This window comes from Stegodyphus dumicola, chromosome 8 (genome assembly GCF_044657685.1).
Source record: "Stegodyphus dumicola isolate Sdum_Otavi_A_Nest chromosome 8, ASM4465768v1".
NCBI lineage: Eukaryota > Metazoa > Arthropoda > Arachnida > Araneae > Eresidae > Stegodyphus > Stegodyphus dumicola.
The window spans coordinates 28,987,026-29,007,324 of record NC_140775.1 but is presented as its reverse complement, the minus strand read 5'-3'; the positions used below and the strand labels follow the sequence as shown (position 1 = coordinate 29,007,324).

The window sequence follows — 20,299 nt, the reverse complement described above, 5'->3', positions numbered from 1 at the left end:
ATCAAGACCTTTAGATTCTGACACTGACAACTAACTGATCACAGCGTTGTCAGAAAACGGCTTCGGGGGCTGCTTGTACATGTTCCTTAATGATATATTATGTCAATAGATTTTACTTCGAATTCTTTCACGTATCACGAAAACGTTTTCATGAATAAGGAAAACATGCAATATTAAAAGTTAAATTAATCTAAGAAACTTGAGAAAATTTCTTACGACCTACCGCCAGTAGACAGCAGTATATCTATAATTATGACAACAAATGAAAACTAATTAGAATTCGACGCGTGGAAATCCGCCTGCACTAGAATGGTGCACGGTTACAAAAGAAGTAAAATTATTTCATACTTTGTAAAACTTAAACGAATTTTTGATTAACAAATTCAACAATTCAAAGCAAGTAATAGCAACACTGTACAGGGGAGGGGAACATTTTTATCTCCAGCACGGGAGGCTGCCTATCAAAAAATTTAAACATATGCTGTTTTTAAATATTTTTAACCCAAAGGGACATTAGCCCAAATTCTGTATATGTGTGTAAATGAAAAAAAAAAAAAACCCGTCAGGTGCAATATAAAAGCTGAAAGCTTTCAGATTGTATATATATATATATATATATATATGGTTTCAGATTGTATATATATATATATATATAACTGGTTTAAATATATATATATATATATATGGTTTCAGATTGTATATATATATATATATATATAACTGGTTTAAATATATATATATATATATATATTTAAACCAGTTAAAATCCAGTTTTAATAAATTTAGAATTTTACAATTATTTTTTTCTTTAAATATAACATTTTTTAAAAATTTTTTCAAAATCTAAATTAAAATTTTACTTCAAAATAATTTTATTCGTACTTTTTTTCATAAACATTTTTCAAGTTTTACATCCTTAATATTTTACATTCTTTAATAGTTTGCAACATTTTTTTCACATAACGTTACAGTTTGCATTTTACATTTTTTTTTTTTTACAACAGAACACACATTTTACATTACTTAAAAGTTTAGAGAATAGGTTTTTTAAATTGATCACAGATAGCAGCTTTACACTCAACCTTAAATTAGCGCACTCTATATAAAGTTTGCAGAACACACTCTTAACTTCACTTAGTTTGGCAATATTTCTCCACTCCCCAAAAACAAATATAGTTGGTAAGTTAAATTAAAACTTACTATTTACTTGCCTTTTTAGTATTATTTAAGTATAATTTATATATTATTTTTATAGATAATGTCTAGTTGCTTTTTGATTTATATGCATAATTCGTGTCGGGGAAGTTTCTGTAGGCAAGAATTTCTAAATTACTTTGGTTTTCTAAAAATTTTGTTTTCTACTCTTATTTATTAATTTTTTAACTTTAATTCTAGTCTTTTAATTGCTAATTTCTCAAAATTACACTTGTTTAAATTTCTTTTTAGAAAATCACCACATTTGTTATTACTTTTGTTTTGACTTTTACCCTTGCTTACATGGATGACGAAACACGAATTGAATGACTGAAGAGTTAGATTTGGAGGCAACTTCCCCTTGATAAGTCTGTCTCTTGCCTGCTTAACAATCATTCACTTATGCATTTTTATAAATAACATTTTTTAGGATTAAATAATTTTTGGAATTTTAGTTTTATATTTATTTATGGATTTTGATACTTGCACTTGATTTACATATGCTCTCAGAATTTAAATGATATTGTAGATTAGTTCGCAACAATAATTAATCATTTATTTGTTTGCATTAAATTTCATTTAAATTAACTTTAAAATTTGCTTTTTACTAATAGAGAATGTTTGTAAATTCAAATTCCATTCCTTTGCTTATGTTTTCGCGGAACCACAGTATTTAAGCAACCTTTTAGCGTACGAACTACGATTTTTTATTTAACCTTTTTCTAAATTTTGCAGCACAATGCGCAAAGTTTTTGACCACATAAGTCTATTATAGTTTGTTCTTTTTACTTTACTTTAATTTATATATATATATATATATATATATATATACACCAATTTGCTTTTTTTATTTTTCGAGTTTATTCTACTGATGAATGCTTGTATTAATTTTGATTTAGTTATAACGTTTCACCTTTTATCCACGATTTCAATTATTAATATTAATAGGGATGTAAGATTCTAAACCTCTGAGTTACGACTAAGAATGAGGAGCCGTAAGAACGGGTAAGCGAATAATCGCTTAGTTCAGTAGTCAGACAGCAGAACTCAAGAAGGGTTAAATACCCTTTATTATTCAAAATAAATTTAACAGACGACTCCTTCTTGGAGTTTACAACAAAGCCTCCACTTGAGCTTGAACTCGGAAATACTAAGAACTAAAATTTAACTAAAGATATAGCCGAAGTTATCAAGATTCTAATAGAGTTGGCCCCTTAGCGCTAACTAAACGGTGAAGCTATCAAGGGCCTAAAGTACGGCCGAGCATAATAATAGTAGCTTGAAGGCGAACGCGCGCTGCTCAGAATATCTGGCTCTCTATAAGCTTCAGTCTTGCAGCTATAGAGCAGGATAGGTTAAAATTTTTGTTGTTTGGCATATATATTTAGGCTATTTTGTGGAAGGTTTTTTTTGATGGGGCTATTTTTGTTGGCCACGAGAAGAAAGTTCTAAATTTAGATGTTGCAAGGTTCCTAATATGCTTTTTAAGGCCATCTGTTGAATAAAAGAGTAAAATGTAAATATTAAAAATAATAAATTTTAAAATCTATACGATTTAAAAAGAAAAAAAAATACTGTGGTTCCAACATTGTTTTCGTAAAAGTCTTGATCTGAATTTTATGAATGAAACTTAAATTCCTTATAAGAGTTTCAAAAATGTCTAGTACATATCCTTACACTTCTGACATTGACAAGTGAAGGCAGGTTTAGGTTAATATGCTTAAAACCCAAATGCAATGTAAATAACAGACTTAAGTGGATGAAGATCGAACGTTTTTATCTTCGCGCGCGGCAGACATTATCCTTGGCCTATGAAAGTGAGTAATCAAACGACCAAATGTCTTTGTGCAGAGAGATTACTAAAGGATTATAGCATAAAATCTCTAATAAAACAGATTTCTTATTCAGATTGAGGGTTTAATATGACAGCTATATTCACGCTTGAAAGAGTAAGCCTACTGACTTTGACGTTATTTCAATTTCCGGGCCTTTTAGATGGAATTTATTATTGCCTAAGGCAAACAAAGAGGGTGACTTTGTCAATTGTTCAAAAAATAATTCTTTGTTCCAGTATCAGTGTTATGATAGGTCTGTTTGTTATTATATGATATGGAATATAAGCAAAGTTTAAATGTAAAATAACAGTGACTGAATGAAATTTACATGTTTCCGGCTATTCTTTCTGAAATAATAATAATAATAAAAAAGATTAAATAGAATCTTTTAAACAAACCATTAGATATTTATTACTATTCAGTGGGGAAATAATTAGTTTTTTATTAGTTTTAATCTTGTAGATCAGTGGTCTCAACCTGGTGGTTTTCGAAGCAAATTTATGCGGCCCGCGAATACATTTCAGTTATGCATTTATTGAAAATTCGAAGTGGCAAAGATTTCAAGATTTTAGCTAGTTGCACTTCGAGTGTACATTACCTTCATTACCGTTGAAAATCAACATTACTAACGCAGCAAAAAACCTAATTTACAATGTGATATAAATCTTATTCAAAGATTTGACTGCTGCGAATTTTGCATATATGTAAATAATTTTAGTAAAATTCTATGTGAAATTGTAGTATTTTTCTTTAATAATGTAATGCGAAATGCTTGGAAGAGACGGTATTCTGCCGGAAAAATAAGAATACAGGGGCAAGTCTATTTAACATTGAAGTAAATGGTTATTTGGCTAAACTGGATATCGCGAAGTTGACGACGGTTTTGGCAACTAATTTTTGTCGCCAAATTTGGCCCGGTCCTGCTATAACTGTAATTGATACTGTGATTGAATTAATGTAATTTATCCCATTATGTAACTGCAAAAGTATTTAGCTCTCATATGCTTTCCAGTAATTTCGGGAAGCGGAAGGTACTAGAGTTTTTTTAGCGGCTGGGGCAAAACTGTATAAGACCGCACAGAGTATTAGTTTCTTAGTAGTTGTTAGTTAGAAAAAATTCAGAGTATTGAGATGTCCGTGACAGCTTCGCTTTTTAGATGTGCTTTGCTTTGCTATGTGCTTAACATTCTTAGTAGTTTTCAGTGTAATTACTGATTGTATTCTGTGATACTGAGGAAAGCTGTACGGTGCTTTTGGAGAAAGCTCCAGAATTTTTTTTTTTTTTTTTTTTTTTTTTTTTTTTTTTTTTTTTTTAAAGTCTAAAGGGGTTTTGTTTCTGAGGGACTATTGTTTTCTTTTTGTAATTTTGCGTCGAACCACTCTGAACGTCCGCTTCACTTTTCAGACTGTTGCCACCAAATATTAGACTCCTGTATTATATTTGAAGGAATTAAATAATGAAAAATCTGCATAAATGTATGTATGTTTCTCGCATTGTGATAAAACAACGGTACCTAGAGCCATCAAATTTTGAATACGTACGTCTAGACCCAAATATGGGTATCTGGAAGCCCGAATTTGGAATTTGAAATTTGTTTTATTATCGATTTTATATTTTTTAACACTTTAACGAATTTTTGATTAACAAACTCAAAGATTTCAAAACAAGCAATGGCAACACTGAACTGAAAAAAAAAAAAAAAAAAAAAAAACTATCTCCATCGCGCGAAAATGTGTATCGGAAATTCTAAAGATATGTTCATTTTAAAATTGTTTTGCGATATCGCTGTTGAATTGAATTTTATGCTTTAAGAGCAAAGAACATGATATTTAATAAATAAAGTTAACACTCAAAATATTAAAAAAAACGCCCCTTTGGGCGTAATGTAAAATGTGAAAGCTTTCGGATTTTATTTATTATTTTTTTGTTCATGTCCTGTTCAATGTACATCCATTTGTATAAAGTGTTTAACTTACGTTTCTTTTTTACTTCTTGTTTAAAGTATATCCATTTGTATAAACTATTTAACGTGCATTCATTTAATTAACTGCATGAAATGAAATATTTTTAAGCCTTCATTATTAGGTACCAAAATCATTTAGTCACAAAGAAAAGTTAAAAATGAAACAAAAAGTACAAATGTAGTAAGGATGCCATTGTTTTTCCATGTATACATCACACCGATATTATCTCTTTTCCCTCCGTGAAAACACAAAAACCTTTTTTTAAGGAAGTAATATTTCACGACTGATTTATTAGCGTGCAGATTCCAAGACTTATACGGAAATTTTTATTTAAAAATGAAGACAAATGCTCGCATAACTTGTCAAAGTTTTCTTGAAATGAGAGAATGATTAATGGAATTAGACACGCTTTCCGGTTAGATATTATCTCCTTCACTACCACGGTTATTTTGCGTGTTATATAAAACAATAAACAAATTTTCTCATCTAATAGATTAAAGAAACAAGTAACAGATTAAAGAAACGGAAACTACAGCTTGTTAAAACGCTGGAGCTCGTTATAAACAGATTTAAATCCGCACTGTGATAAACACACTCTTCACTGAACATGAAGCCTCAATGAAACAAAATCGTATAGTTACAAGATAAATAATCTGGTAGATACCACATGACTATCTTGCACTTCCTATTAAATTACGCACATTTTTGGCTGCACTTCATTTAAACTTATTTCCTAGAATTATTCTAATTTAATTTGAAATGATAATTTGAAAATGACATAAAAAATTACAAATTTTAAAATTAAATATCTCGGTCAGTTTCCGTCGCACGGGAGGAGAACTTCTTATAATTTAATGTTTTCATAACAAATATAAAACATTTCCAGATATAAGTATAGAAACAGGGAGACCATATTAAAAGTTAGATTTTGTTATGGCCTAAAATTAATTCTTTTAAAAAATTCGTATTGCCAAAATACGAATATTTTCGTCATTTAAAACACTTCTTTAATTAGAAATATATGAGTATGACCAATGATTGTGAAAATAAAGGCCGGGTAAGGACCTTTAAGCTCGGGGTATGTATAGTAGTGGGTATATATAGGTGTAATGAAAAAGACTTAACAATGTTGATGTCGTATAACTAAGAATGCGTTGAATCCGTATTGTACAGCAAACTCAGCAGCCGAGGAGGATTAAATATTCATTTTTATTTCAATTGACATTTTTGGCCACAATTCACTTGACACTGTAATCGTATGTATTTTGCAAATATTTACATTTCTGAAAATATTGCGAAAGGAAGACAGCAGCGTCATAGAGGCAACAAAGGTAGAAGCAAAAGTGCGCAGTTATCCGATATAAAAGCTCACCAAGTGAAGGTTTCGGTTTCGGTTTCTTTTCAAGAGAAAGTTTTCAGTATTCAAATTTTGAATTCAGTTTCCGAATTAAGTAAGTCATCAGAGTTATCTAAGCCATGTTACATAGATTCATTTAGAAATGACGCAATCCAGAACTGTTATTATCATTTTTAGAATGCAGAGGGGAAATACCCAAATTAAAAGTGGGGAAGATGCTACTGCCTATAAAAAGAGGTTATTGCCGAATTAAGTTGATTTACAAATCTGTTATCTTACATATATATGTATATATTGCCAATTGCAGTGAAAAAGGGATGTGCCCAACTAGATGTTACAGGAGTGGCATATACAAAATTTTATCGTTTTACGGCTAATACATACGTACGATACATACGTACGCACGTACAGACGTCACGAACAAAATGTCTTTTGAAGCGATTTTAAATCCATTTTACAATCCGTTTCGGAAAAAAAGAGTCTTCTTTTCTGTCTGTTCGTACAGACGTCACAAAAAAAAGGTCCAAATGGATTCGGGATTGGTTAAAATGGATATTTCCGTTTAAGTCTGAAACCGCAAAATTTTTCGCAATTAGAATACTTTCTTTACCTCGTACGAGTAAACCAAATGATTCTGTGCCGTATCATCTTTTATTATTTACAATATTGTTTCAGATATACCTAAAATTATCAGTTGAATATATAACAAATTATATGAGTTAGAAACCCCATGAATTATGTGCATAGTTAACAAAATAAAGACATAAATTATCAAACTCAATTTAATAAGCTATTGCATTTTTGATTTGAAAAATAAAAATCTTATATATTTTCAAATATAAGTACACTGAAACTAGCTTCAGGATGAATGAATCCATTATTACCCCCCTTATCCACCAGATTTGACACCTGCAGATTATTTTCTCTACTTAACAGTGAAGTGTCACCTCAAAGATCATTAATTTTGTACAAGCGTAGTCCTAAAACATTTTCAACGCTCAATTTTGTTATTTTGTGTGAAACTTTCGTAACAGTGCCCCGTCTTAGGAATGCCATCACCTTTATGCTAATCGGCTACTCATCGAAATTTTTCATAAGGGGGCCTTGACACAAAGGTGTCCGCTGCTTAATGCAGATAAGTTTCTAATTCGAATAAAGAAATCTTTATAAAGTTCCGGCACCACTTTATAATATAAATGTATAAAGGTACCGGTACAAGCTATGCTTTTGGGGGGAAACACGCATGAGAGTCGCCAGGTAATACACCTGTTATTTTAATAGAATATGCATAATATAAAAGTGAATACTAATTGTAATTTTGTGTGAATGAAGGAAAGATTTGAATTTTTTTGTATAAATTTTAACTGCGCAGCGATAATATGCCTAACCTTTCGAGTATATAATTTTACTCTATTTATTGCGCCGCGCGGGTGCGGTTGTATGATACTACTTATTTCCTCCGTCTAATGGGGGAAGCGAAACTGAACTCATGTTAAGCAGGATTAAATAAATCTTGCCCTGTTTCACAACGCGATTGTTTCCCATAATCTCTACGAGAAAAGACGAAAGCACCTTGAAAAGAACTGCATCGCTAATTTTCCTTTATGGCCAAGTAACGTCTTTGAACGTAAACAAGTTTCCTAACACTCAGCAACTTCTAAAATCATCTTTACAAGCCACAACCGCGAGAATTCTAAATGTAGTACAGCTTTTGAAAATAAGCTGGCAATGATGGGATGATAAAAAATATCTAGAGGATTATATCTGACATGCATTTTGCGGAAAGACTCGGCTGTCACCGCGGATTAGATCGAATTACCATACGTCTCATAAACAGGAAATTTTAATAACCATCGTGGGAATCCTTTGTTAAATCATTTGTTTATTTAGCTTGGCTAAGAAAAGGTCGGAAGCTGTTCAGAACTGGTAAATGCTAATGAATCTCAACATTACTATTCTCGCGAATTTTTAACGTAAGGATAAAATTCAAACTGGTTTAATAATCCCAATTAGGGTTAGTTATACATACTTAAAAAGTCCTTTTCCCAATCGTACTTTTACTATGGTAAAATTTTAATCTTAATTTTACTATACTGCTTAGTTATCTTAATTTTACTGGTACAGTTGCAGTTTAAACGAATACGAAAATTTCATGCTACGTGAAATATATACGAAAATTTCATGCTACGTGAAATATATACGAAAATTTCATGCTACGTGAAATATATACAGGGTGGTTCAAAACTATATGTCAAAAATGTAAAGGCCGGTAGAGGGGACCTAAATAAGCAGATTTCGTATAGAAATGAGGTAATGCCGCGTTGTATGGGGCTGCTCAAAGAAATGGATTAGCTGCTCAAAGAATGTACAGGGAGTGACGGATTTTAAGTGCGCTTATACGTCACATAGGACTGTATATATGAGAATACAAAATGTATATGAATCTACTAAAATTAAAATTCATTCTCTTTCGAATGGAAAAACAGACGAACCCTAAGATCACATTATTTTGGTAACATATATTACGTCGGGCCAAGACTTGCACATATGTTTTGTATTATCCGAAGCAGGAACGTCCGCAAGCTTTCTACACAGATCTGTTCACTAAATCTGTCCAGATTTAGCTCACGTACTTGCTTTTAATAATGAGCTTATTGTCGCAGTAATGAAAGACAAATAAGGATTTACTGGCACGAAGTCTATCTTGTAAGAAGAACAATGCTCTCGAGAGGAAATGAAGAAGCATGCATTATTATTATTATTTAACGAAACAATTAACGAAGTATGTGTACCTAACTTAGACGTAGTCTAAAGAAAGATTTCTTAATCACATTCGCAGAGCATTTAGTTAGTATATGCACTTACAGTAGTGTTTTGAACCCCCCCCCATGCAATGTTATGCGGATTGCGAATACATTTCAGTAATGCATTTGTTGTAAATAAGATTTCAGGATTTTAATTATTTGAAGTCCGAGTTTACATCATTTTTCATTAATGTTAAAAACGAACTAATTGATTTCATTAATGTTAAAAACGAACTAAAATGGTGATTGATGCACCAGAAAATCTATATATTTGTAGACCATTTTGAAGCAGGAGACATGAAAAATGAACAATGCCATCACCGGTCCTCGAACTTGGACCTCTCGAATACTTTACTACCTACACCTAGTGTGCTACCGTTACACCACGAAGACATGCTGGAAGGAGGAAGAAAATACCTTATATAATCTCTCTTTTAAAGGGCGACTATAAATATTAGGGACCCAGTAGCTAAATCTTGGTGGTGACGAAATATTTTCCACCATATTTTAGTTCGGGCGCCACTGTAGAGTCATTAGATTATTTTTAGATGCAGGAGATGGGGAAAAATGAAAAGAATGGTAAAATATCTTATAAAATAAGCAATTCAATTTAAAATGTGACATAAATTTTATTCTAAGATTTTAAGATATAAATCTGGCTAACTTTTATTCGTGCGTTTCAAACAAATAAGTGCTCACAGTTACGAATTTTTTCACTAAAAATTATCGCTTTGTTTGGGAATACATTTATATATTAGCAGTTCTTTACAGCTGAAAACTAATATGGAATTAATTCGATTGAGCGATAAGCATCTACAGTCCGCTATGAAAATAACTTCTAGTAATATTTTCCAGTGCATGGACATAATACAAACACATTTTGTATTTATATACAAAATTTCTAATTATTTACTAACAAACATATGTATTTTGTGGGGTTTTACTTAATACGAAAATGATAATGAGTCCAACAAACACAAAAAGGCGGAAAGCGCAATTACCGCTATATCTGAAATAACTTCCTAGTCGCGAGAAGATTTCAGTAACCTTTTTATTTAACTAAAATTTAGACCATAAATGTAGTCTCTTATGTTAACAATATTAGCTACAGCTCGTCGTGATGTAACTAAACAGAATAGTCATTTTCCAGTAAGAAACATGGAATAGTAGTCAAAGACTACGCAATTTAAATAATACTCGAAGATGCTCAGTGCTTCTCTCCATCAAAATCAAAATTTCAGCAGCAAAACAATGCCAAGCTGAACAATTACAACTATCAGAGTTGGCAGGATGCGCACGCGCAGGCAGAAACACGCTTTGTATTAAAATCCAAAACCTTCAGTTTTAATACTCATTTACCTTCTGGTGTGAGAAATGGAAAGGAAAAGTTAAAGTAAAGATCCAATCATAACAACTGGTTAATTTAAATAATAACCCTACAATTTTAATTTATGTGTCGAAGAAAAATTTAATGAATAAGGCGAAAGAGACTAGGGTTTCATTTTATCTCAAGTTTTCTAATTTGGAAAGTTTTCATAATTTCTTCATTTTTAATTTAAATTAAAATAAGTTATTAATTGAACATATTACAATTACTTGAAATAAATGTTAGTCTGAAATATTGATATTTAGCTAACAATACGTTTGAATTATAAAGTGTAACCAACAAAATGTCTTGTATGTACCAAATTTCAGATTTCAGATAGAAAATAGATATAAATCTGAATATTTTCCTTTGCGTTATCAATATGAGTAATTATGAACGTTTTTGAGGAGTTTTTTAGGTTTAAGGAGAAAGGTGAACACTTCTAGAATCTTTCAGTAAAATCACTTTAAGGATTTCAAAAAAAATTTTTTTTTTCCCAGTAGCTTTCAGAAATTGCTCGATATCGCCAAAGGCTGGCAGGAAAGTTTTTCCCGTCTGGCTAGTTCTGTTTATAATTCAAACTCGTTTTCGATAATAAATACATCTCTTTCTTGTTGAAGACATTTAGGTAAACGTATGCTTCATCAAGGATCACAATGTATATCCATTTATCTCTTGCTAAGTAGTTTTTATACAGGGTTCTACTAAGTTTTAAGCTGTTGCTTTTTTAAATTGTAAATCTTGGTTTATTATTTTTATTATTGTTGCTACAAATATATTTAAAGACTTTGGAATTGATTTCTGCGTCGGCGGATTTTCTTTTGCTGCCAAAGATTTGACTTTAGAAATGTTAGAAACAATACGTACCTTTTTCGGGTATTCATTTGAAGTCTTTTTTCCATATACAAGTCATGACTGGCAGTTTTACCCTTTCCGATTAAAATTATTCAGATAGGAGTGACTGGTTAAAATTTTCTCCGTGTTAGACTAAGTAACTATCGCAACTGCTTTCAGAAGATGACACTGCTAATTTTGAAGTCCTAAAAGCAGTCGGATAACATTTTGGACAGATTTTGCTTATTTGAATGTGCTCATGCAGAAACCAGGTGTTTTAGATGGATCCAGTTTTGCTGCTATAACCTTAACTGCTAATTTCTTACCACTGAATATTTCCTCCTGGGCACGAGTAATATTATCTTATATCGTCTCCTCCAGTGATCGAACTTCATGCGAATCATCTTCTACAGATTCTGATACCATGCGAAACTGTTTTACCTACCATTTGATTGTACAATAACAAGTCGAATCGCCATACACATGATCTAATAGATAAATTTCATTTTGAGGGGATTAAGACCGTCTTTAGTCAAAAATTTAATCGAAGAATAATTCTTAATTTTAAATATTTCAGGATAAATTATCACATCATTTCATTCAGTAAATAGCCAAAAAAAAAAAAAAAAACGGCTCCACCAACGGTCGAGCAATAAAGTCAAGAACAGTGGTAGTTTGGTCCGGGGTACGAATCCTCCGCTTTGGCAGATAACCCTCGAGTACTTTGCCTAAGTCAAATAAGCCAAACCTTGTGATCACATACAAAGCAATATAAATGTAATTAATTTACTATACTATCTTTAACACTTTATGCACAACGACTCAACTGTAATTTTTCGGATTTCATCATTAAATACTCTCAAAACCGATAATAGATGCATTAACATTTGGCGAAAAAGTAAGCATTCGTCCCACGAACTATCAAGGTACAGAAACTCGAGTTATTAATGATTCAGACAAATTATCTCTTCCTCCCATCCCCCAAAAGTTTTCCATCTGACTTTCTAGATTCCTGCTTAACATAAAACTTTATTTATTACTTCCTTGTACGAAGTAAAAAAGAAATATTGTAATTGCAAAAAGTTTCGGGCAGCATATTTCAACGAAAATATCCATTTTGAATGATATCGAAAGCAATTTAATGATGTTTTTGCATGACATCTGTACGTAAGGACATAATAAAATACTCTTTTACTCTAAAAAAATTATAAAACTGCTTTAAAATGAATTTTGAAGAGAATTTTCGTGATGTCTGTACGTACGTACGTACGTATAAATCTCGCATAACTCAAAAACGAGTAGCCTTAGAACGTTGAAATTTTGTATATAGGACTGCTATAGCATGTAGAAGCGCACCTCGTATTTTGGTTGCAATCGGTTGCACCAACAGTATATATATATATATATATTTATATATTATATATTTATATATATATATATCCACTCTGTTACCCGGCTCACTAATCTCAGTTTCTTTACTCTTATATGTTTGTAAATTGTGCATTTTTTGCTATAAAAATGATAGAATTATGTTGTTCTTATTTCCGGTTAAGGTTTTTATGCCTTTAGGTAATCTGCAAGCAATATTTGTAGAATTATCAACAATTTAAAAGCTGTTTAAGTGCGGTTAAGCCTAATTTTTAAATAACATGGCGGACATGTTTGGTTACATTTGAAACAGCAAAATATTAGATTTCTTGCCAATCTAGAGAGACTAAGCTTCGCAACCCCAAAGGTAACGCCTTCATTTATTATTGTAAATTAAATCATGCTTGATCCTTTCTGGAATTTTTTCGAGGAAATAAGTGTTTAAAATTTACTTCGTAATTTGTAATATAGATATTTTGAGTTTTTATGTATTTTTGCCTTGTCGTGAAGTGAGAACTGAATTAATTGAATGAGAAATACTGAATCGTCTGCGAAAAAATGTTTCTTTTTTGTTTTGTTTGCTTAATTTTTTTTAATATATCGTTCTAGATTTATTATAGTATTTGAATAGAACATGTGGCAACGAATAGATAATTCTTCAAATGATATAAATTTTGTGCATTCTGAGTTATAATATGAACGAAATAGAACGCTGTTAAGTGAACCTAGCGCCAGAGTGTTGCTATGGTAAACAAATATAGTGAATTTTAAAGAGTGCATTTATTCTGTTGTAGTTTATGCGCAATCGACGAAGTGGATTTAATTCAATCCAATAAGTTTAAATGAAATGCAAGAAAAAATGCGCATAATTTAATATTCTGTACAAGAAAGTCATGTGGTGTACACATCAGATTTTTTTTTCGCTTGTGAAATGAGGAATAACAAAAGCTTAAACGGATTCTTATTTTGACTAATGAGAAGCAATTACTACTACATAAATATAATATATAACCTTTAAAAATTGAAGGAAAAGTAGGGAACATTTCCTACTCTTCGTATTTTCGATTTGCAAATGTTATGGCTAGTTGATTAGCAACTATTATCTACTTCTTCTTCAGAGTGCAAAGTAAACAAACTTAAACTGCAATTCAAAGCAGAAAATTTAGAAACACTTTCCGAGCTTTCTTATCAGTCTGCTGGTTCAGTGAAGATTGGTTAGACTTTTAAAATATGAAAAAAGACATATTCCTGAATTACTGTCCATCATATTTAGTACGCAAAACCAATGTCATGTCAAATGATGTTACAATTTTAAGAATGTGCCACCACCGTTTACTAACTTTAAGCTACTGTTGAAGGTTTGAATTCATTTACTTGATTATGGTAAAGCACTCGACTATTTGCTTAAAGTGAGGGATGCCTTCGTGGAGCATTTTCAAAGGGAAATAGTCTCGTATACACGTTACACATGAGAAAACCACGGAAACGCCCATGCAGCCAGCCCATTCTCTGGGACTCGATCCCTGGACCGAACTACCAGTGTCTAGCGATTTTATCGTTCGGCCGCTGGTGTTAAAGGACAACACGCACTAATAAATATGTATGAGATTACATGCCAAAGTCAAAAGATTACATGTCATGTTACATTACATGTTACAGCATGGCGCGTCTATACGCAGAGATAAGAGGTCGTATGAATTTTGCTCCCACATTTTGCTTCACGGTGTACGGAATATCCAGCCTTACAAGAGATTTTTTTGTATCTGCAGTTACAGCAAAGCACTAGGACTTCAGTAGTTACTACACATCATTCGTGCCAAGTGCGTGTTTGCATTCAGCTCAAGCAGTATTTTCCTCTATTAGTGCTACAGTGCAATTCCTCATCAAGTTCATATCTGTGAAAGTGTGTGCATTGCTTAATGCAATTTCTCATCCAAGTTCATATCTGTGAAAGTGTGTGCATTGCTTATTTTGAAAGAGATTTTAACGCTTACGAAGTATTTACCTCTTACATACCCCAGTCCGAACTAGTGCTATAGCACATACTCAATATATGTAAAGAAGATTTTTGAAATTTCACCATACATCTCCTTATTCATTATTAATACCGGAAGTTTGTGCATCGTGTTCTCGCAGTACGGTACATACTTTATCGGCAGTGTATGCGATTTGATTGTACATCTCCTCATTCAAGTTTAAATCTACGAAGAGCTCCAGTATTAATCATATTATTCAGTGCTTTGATATAGTGCGTGGGAATATTATTCAGTACTTACTTAGGGCAGTGAAAAGTGCGTGTATTGTGCTCAAGTATTCATCTTTTTTTTTTTTTTTTTTTTCAGTGTACAGAGCGCGTAATTTTTATTCAGTGCTTACCGTGAGTGTGTGCATACGTTATTGCTCTTTCTTTTTCTTTTTTTAAAATCTTTTCTTTCATAGTGCTACAGCGCAAACTCAATATTTATGCAAGATAATTTATTTGTGAGATATCTTCATTCATCTCCTAATCAAATTTTCAGTGCTGTGAAAGTATATGTTTTTGAAGTTATCTCATCTTATAGTGCTATAGTGCGTACTTTACTGTCAGTTTATGTGATTTGATTGCGCATCTTTTCATTCGAGTTTAGTCCTAGAAGTGTGTGCATCGTGTTCTAATAGTCATTTTGTTATTATTCAGTGCTGTGTAATAGTGTGCGTGATTATCAGTCTGTGCTTACCTAGAACTGTTTAGTAAATAAGGTTAAAGTGTGTCACATTTTATATAAAACAAATATATATATATATATATATATATATATATTCCTCTTATAGTGCTACAGCCCATACTCAATATACAAGAAAGTCTATTAGCTTATGAGGTTTCATTATACATCACCTCATCCACTTTAGTGCCGTGAAAGTGCACACATTGTGTTCTCGCAACTATCTAATCTATTATTGCTACGGTACATGCTTAGTACTCTAGCCCAAGTGCATGCGATCTGATCGTGCATCTCCTCATTCAAGTTTAGCGTCGTGAAGTGTGTTCATTGTGTTCCGCTACCTTTCATTAGTGCTATCGCGTAAACTGAGTATTCCTGGAATATTGCAGGTGCATGTGTATCCATCATTCATCTCATCATTCGTTTTTTATGCTCTGAAAGCATCTTCATTGTGTTCTCTTACTTACTATGCCTTCGGATACTCCCTCATCACCGGCCGGCACGGAGCATAATATTCAACATTCTCCCCCTTCTGTTAAAGGTGCTGCTAGCACATCGACACCTAACTCCAGGTTGGAAGCAATTGACTACATCTGTAACCAACTCCAGTTATTCATCTTACAAGCAAAGGAATCTCGCAGACTAAACGCTTCTGAAAGAAAGCAATTTACATCTTTTGTGAACACCGTTCGCATAACGTTAACGGAACAAGAGGTTTATCTCGCCCAGCTACAGGGACAAGTCTTGGCTCTGCAACAACAGCAACTCGCACACAGTTTACAGCCATCTCAGGAGAATCCTCAACATTCCGAGTCTTATCAAGCAGTGGAATCCTCAGCCCCAGAAGAACAGTCCACAAAAGAATATCCCTTCACTGAGGTGACACGAAAGAAGCAGAAAACTTCTCCACCTTCAAGATCTTCTCCAGTTCTATCGGAGCACGTTCTATTATTAAGGTCAAAGAACTCCACACGGACACCCGAAGGGATTAAAGCTCAACTTTCGGCAGATTTGAAACCCTCCCAGCTAGGGATCACTTTAGTGCAGATTCGGCCGACAAGGTCCAGAGAGCTTCTCATCCGGTGTCGAGAAAAAGCTCACTTGCTACGCCTGAAACAGGCAATCGAGGACAGGCCAGCACTACTAGAGACACTTGAATTTCGGGAGCCCAAGCCAAGAAGGGAAAGTGTAATTATTTTTGGAGTACCTGAGAATCTAGGAAAAGAAGATCTAACAGCAGCACTTGTAGACCAACTGCCCAATTTCAATCCCAGTGCTTTTCAAATACGAGCAAGCCGTTCCGGGCAAAGCGGAAGGAAAAACTGGGTGATAGACATAGATCCTAAGTCAGAAGAACACCTAGTTAAGCTAGGCCGTCTTTTAGTGGGTTTTGAGTCTTGTCCTCTCCGTCCGTACATTAGGATCATACGCTGTTACAACTGCGAAGAGTTCGGTCACTATAGCAGGTCACTATAGCAGGAAAACGCTCCAGTTTGCGCGAAGTGTGGTAACAGCCACCTGACGCAGGAGTGTAGCTCGGAAAAAGTGAGTTGCACTAATTGCTGCAGTAGTAATTCTGAAAAGGGGACCTCTTTCAGCACAGATCACCCAGCTACTTCAAGTTCCTGCCCAGTGTATGGAGCCCATTTCGAGAGTCTCAGAAGGACCACTGCAAAGAACTAAACCAAGATGACACTAAACAAACATATAGCAGGTCTTCGATTTTTACAGTGTAACTTGCAGAAGTGCTATGCAGCAACCATAAATACGCTGCAAGTAATGACACATACTGCTGCCAATGTCGGAATCTTCCAAGAGCCATACGTTTTCAACGGAGTGATTCCTAGTGTTCCAACACACAGCAGAACGTTTCTCTCAAAGAATCAGCTAGCTGCTATTATTTACAGTGGCCCTCTCTCCCCTCTCCTAATGAAAAATCACAGAGCATACAGTCTCCATCAGACTAGACACTAGTAATTGCAGCATTGATATTATTGCTGTGTATCTACCCCCGAGCGAAGATATTACCTCTCTATTAGAGGAACTTAATTCTAACCTTCTAACTGGGGCATCACACTGTATCATAGCAGGAGACTTTAACGCCACCAGTCAACTATGGGGTGCTGACTCGGAGAACCGAAGGGGAATTGCGGTACTCGAATTCTTAGACAGTAAGCATTTCATTGTCATCAACGCTCAGGACTCACCGCCTACCTTTGAAACATCTAGAGCTCGAGGGTGGCCAGATCTAACAATATCAACTCCCAATACAACTCCGTACATACAAGATTGGACAGTGAGTGACCTGCCGTCACTCAGTGATCACAAAATTATTACTTACAGGCTGGATACTCTTATAGACTATATAATAAAGAAAAGATTCAAAACGGCATTTGGAGGACATTCCATTTTACGGGAACACATTCGAGCGCATGTAGAGAAATTTATCAAAGATTTCAACAACTGCCAGGACAGAAACTCCTTAGATAATCTCTACGATTTACTAGTTACAAAAATAGTACAAGCCGCCCACAAAGCATATCGTTTGAAATCTGTAAAGGCAAAACACTCGATATCCTGGTGGACACCAGAGCTTAACACAGAGAGGAGCAGAGTTCGAGCACTTCGCAGAAAAGCACAATCCACGGTAGATCCATATCTACGGCAACTCAAAATGATAACATACAATAAAGCCAGAGCTTTATATAAAAGAAAAATTAAAGAGGCCAAGTTAATCTCATGGAGAACTTACTGTAGTAATGTCACTAAAGCCTTTGGACCTACTCAAAAGATAACATGTAACAAGGTGTTTCGTCCTACGACCCTTTCGCCTATGGTGAATAGCACTGCCTCATCCAACATCGAAGTAATCAGTGAGATCATAAATGCAGTTTTTCCTGATGATGATGAAGAGGATTTCTTAGCGGAGCAAGAGGAAGCGAGAAAAACCTACAGTATGAAATTTCGCCAAGTTACCAGAAGAGACGAACTCTGGAAGTGGATAACATCATACGTACTCTGGCACCCAAAAAAGCTCCAGGTCCGGATGGAATTGATAATATCATCATTAGAGAGATACACCAAGAATTCCCAAAACTATTCCTTGCGGTCATTTCAGCTTGCTGGAAACATCAGTACTTTCCTAAAAATATGAAGTTGGCAGAAGTGGCGTTATTCATAAAATCAGGCAAAACTCCGGCAGAACCTACATCTTACAGGCCAGTCTGTCTACTGCCAGCGCTCGGTAAGGTATTGGAAAGAGTAATTCTTTACAGATTGGACTTCTTCCTGCAAAGGAACAACGCCCTGCATCCCAACCAATATGGATTCCGAATGGGCAACTCTACTGAACATGCCATAAAAGACTTAATGGCCACTATCAAACAGAACAAGGATAACAATTTGCACTCACTGGCAATAGCCATTGACATCAAGGGAGCCTTTGACTCCCTTTGGTGGCCAGACGTAATAAATTTGCTGTACAACATGGCCTGCCCAACAGCCATTATTACCATCCTTCGCTCGTACCTTCAAGATCGAAGTGTACAAGTAACATCAGACAACGGCATTTATGTCAAAAATGTCTTTAGAGGATGCCCACAGGGGTCATGCCTTGGACCAACACTGTGGAATATAGTGGCAAACTCGGCATTTCGTCAGTTTGAGAGCGTAGAATACGCTCGAATCATAGCCTATGCGGACGATTTTATGCTAGTTGTGGCAGGAACGAGTAACCTCGAAATGAGATCTCAATACTGTCTTGATATGTTCTCCAAATGGGCCAGAGCACATAAGCTTCAGATTTCGGCAGAGAAAACTAAAGCTTTGCTCATAGGACGTAACAGGCAGCTAAGACGCAACCCAAGCATTAAACTTCATGGGATACCGGTAAAATGTTTCCCCCAATTGAAATATCTTGGGCTATTACTCGACAACAGACTTTCTTGGATGCCACATGTCAGGAATCTTAAGACTCGAATTAGCATCCTAAGCAACAACATGAGACGCATGACTTCACATAAATGGGGTATCTCATCTAAGCTACTAAAAATTTGGCATAGAACCATTACAGAAAGAGTAATAGCTTATGGAGCAGCAATCTGGGGTGGCGAACTTACCTCTCATATGAAAAGATCCCTGCTCTCTATTCAGAGACAGCAGCTACTTCAAGTATGCAGGGCCTACCGTACCACGTCAGCACTAGCCCTACAACAACTAGCAGGAATTCCTCCCCTAGATTTGATAGTAGAAAGGGAGGCAGCTATCGTAAGGGTTACCAGGCTGGGTCAAACTTCAACACTCTGGGGTCATAGTTATCACCACTCGGACTACGAGGAGCAAAACAACTGCAATAACTTTCATCCAGCAGCTTTTAATCTCTCTGACGGTATCAGTATAAACGACCAACCAATTCAGAGGTACAGTAATAACCTTTTCACAGATGGCTCCAAAACTGAGAACGGCACGGGCAGCGCCTTTTGTAGACTAGAAAATGGAGTTGTAACATTCGAGTGGAAAAGGAAATTAGGCTCGAACAACTCGGTATACCAAGCAGAGCTTCTAGCTATCAGTGCTGCAATTAGATATGCGAACGCATGTCAACAGGAGAAATTCTCCATACTCAGTGATTCGGCATCAAGTCTGGCGGCTATCGCAAGTCAAAACAGCCGGAGTTCATTGGTATACAGAATTCAGAAACAGCTTCTGACAATGCCTATTTCGCAAAGACGCACTTTAAAATGGGTTCCCGCTCACACAGAGATTCAAGGCAATGAAGCCGCTGACCTACTGGCCAAGCAGGCAGCCAACTGCACGGATATATTAGAAAGACCAACTAAACTTCCTTGGTCTCATATTAAGCGAACAACTTTGAC

The 20,299-nt window shown here is 34.5% G+C and overlaps 1 long non-coding RNA gene across 3 annotated transcripts in view; it reads left to right on the top strand.

The window, feature by feature from the left end:
* Window positions 1-20,299, top strand: part of LOC118186613 (uncharacterized) — a 746,791-nt gene that overhangs the window by 540,205 nt on the left and 186,287 nt on the right. The gene's annotated exons all lie outside the window — the stretch shown is intronic.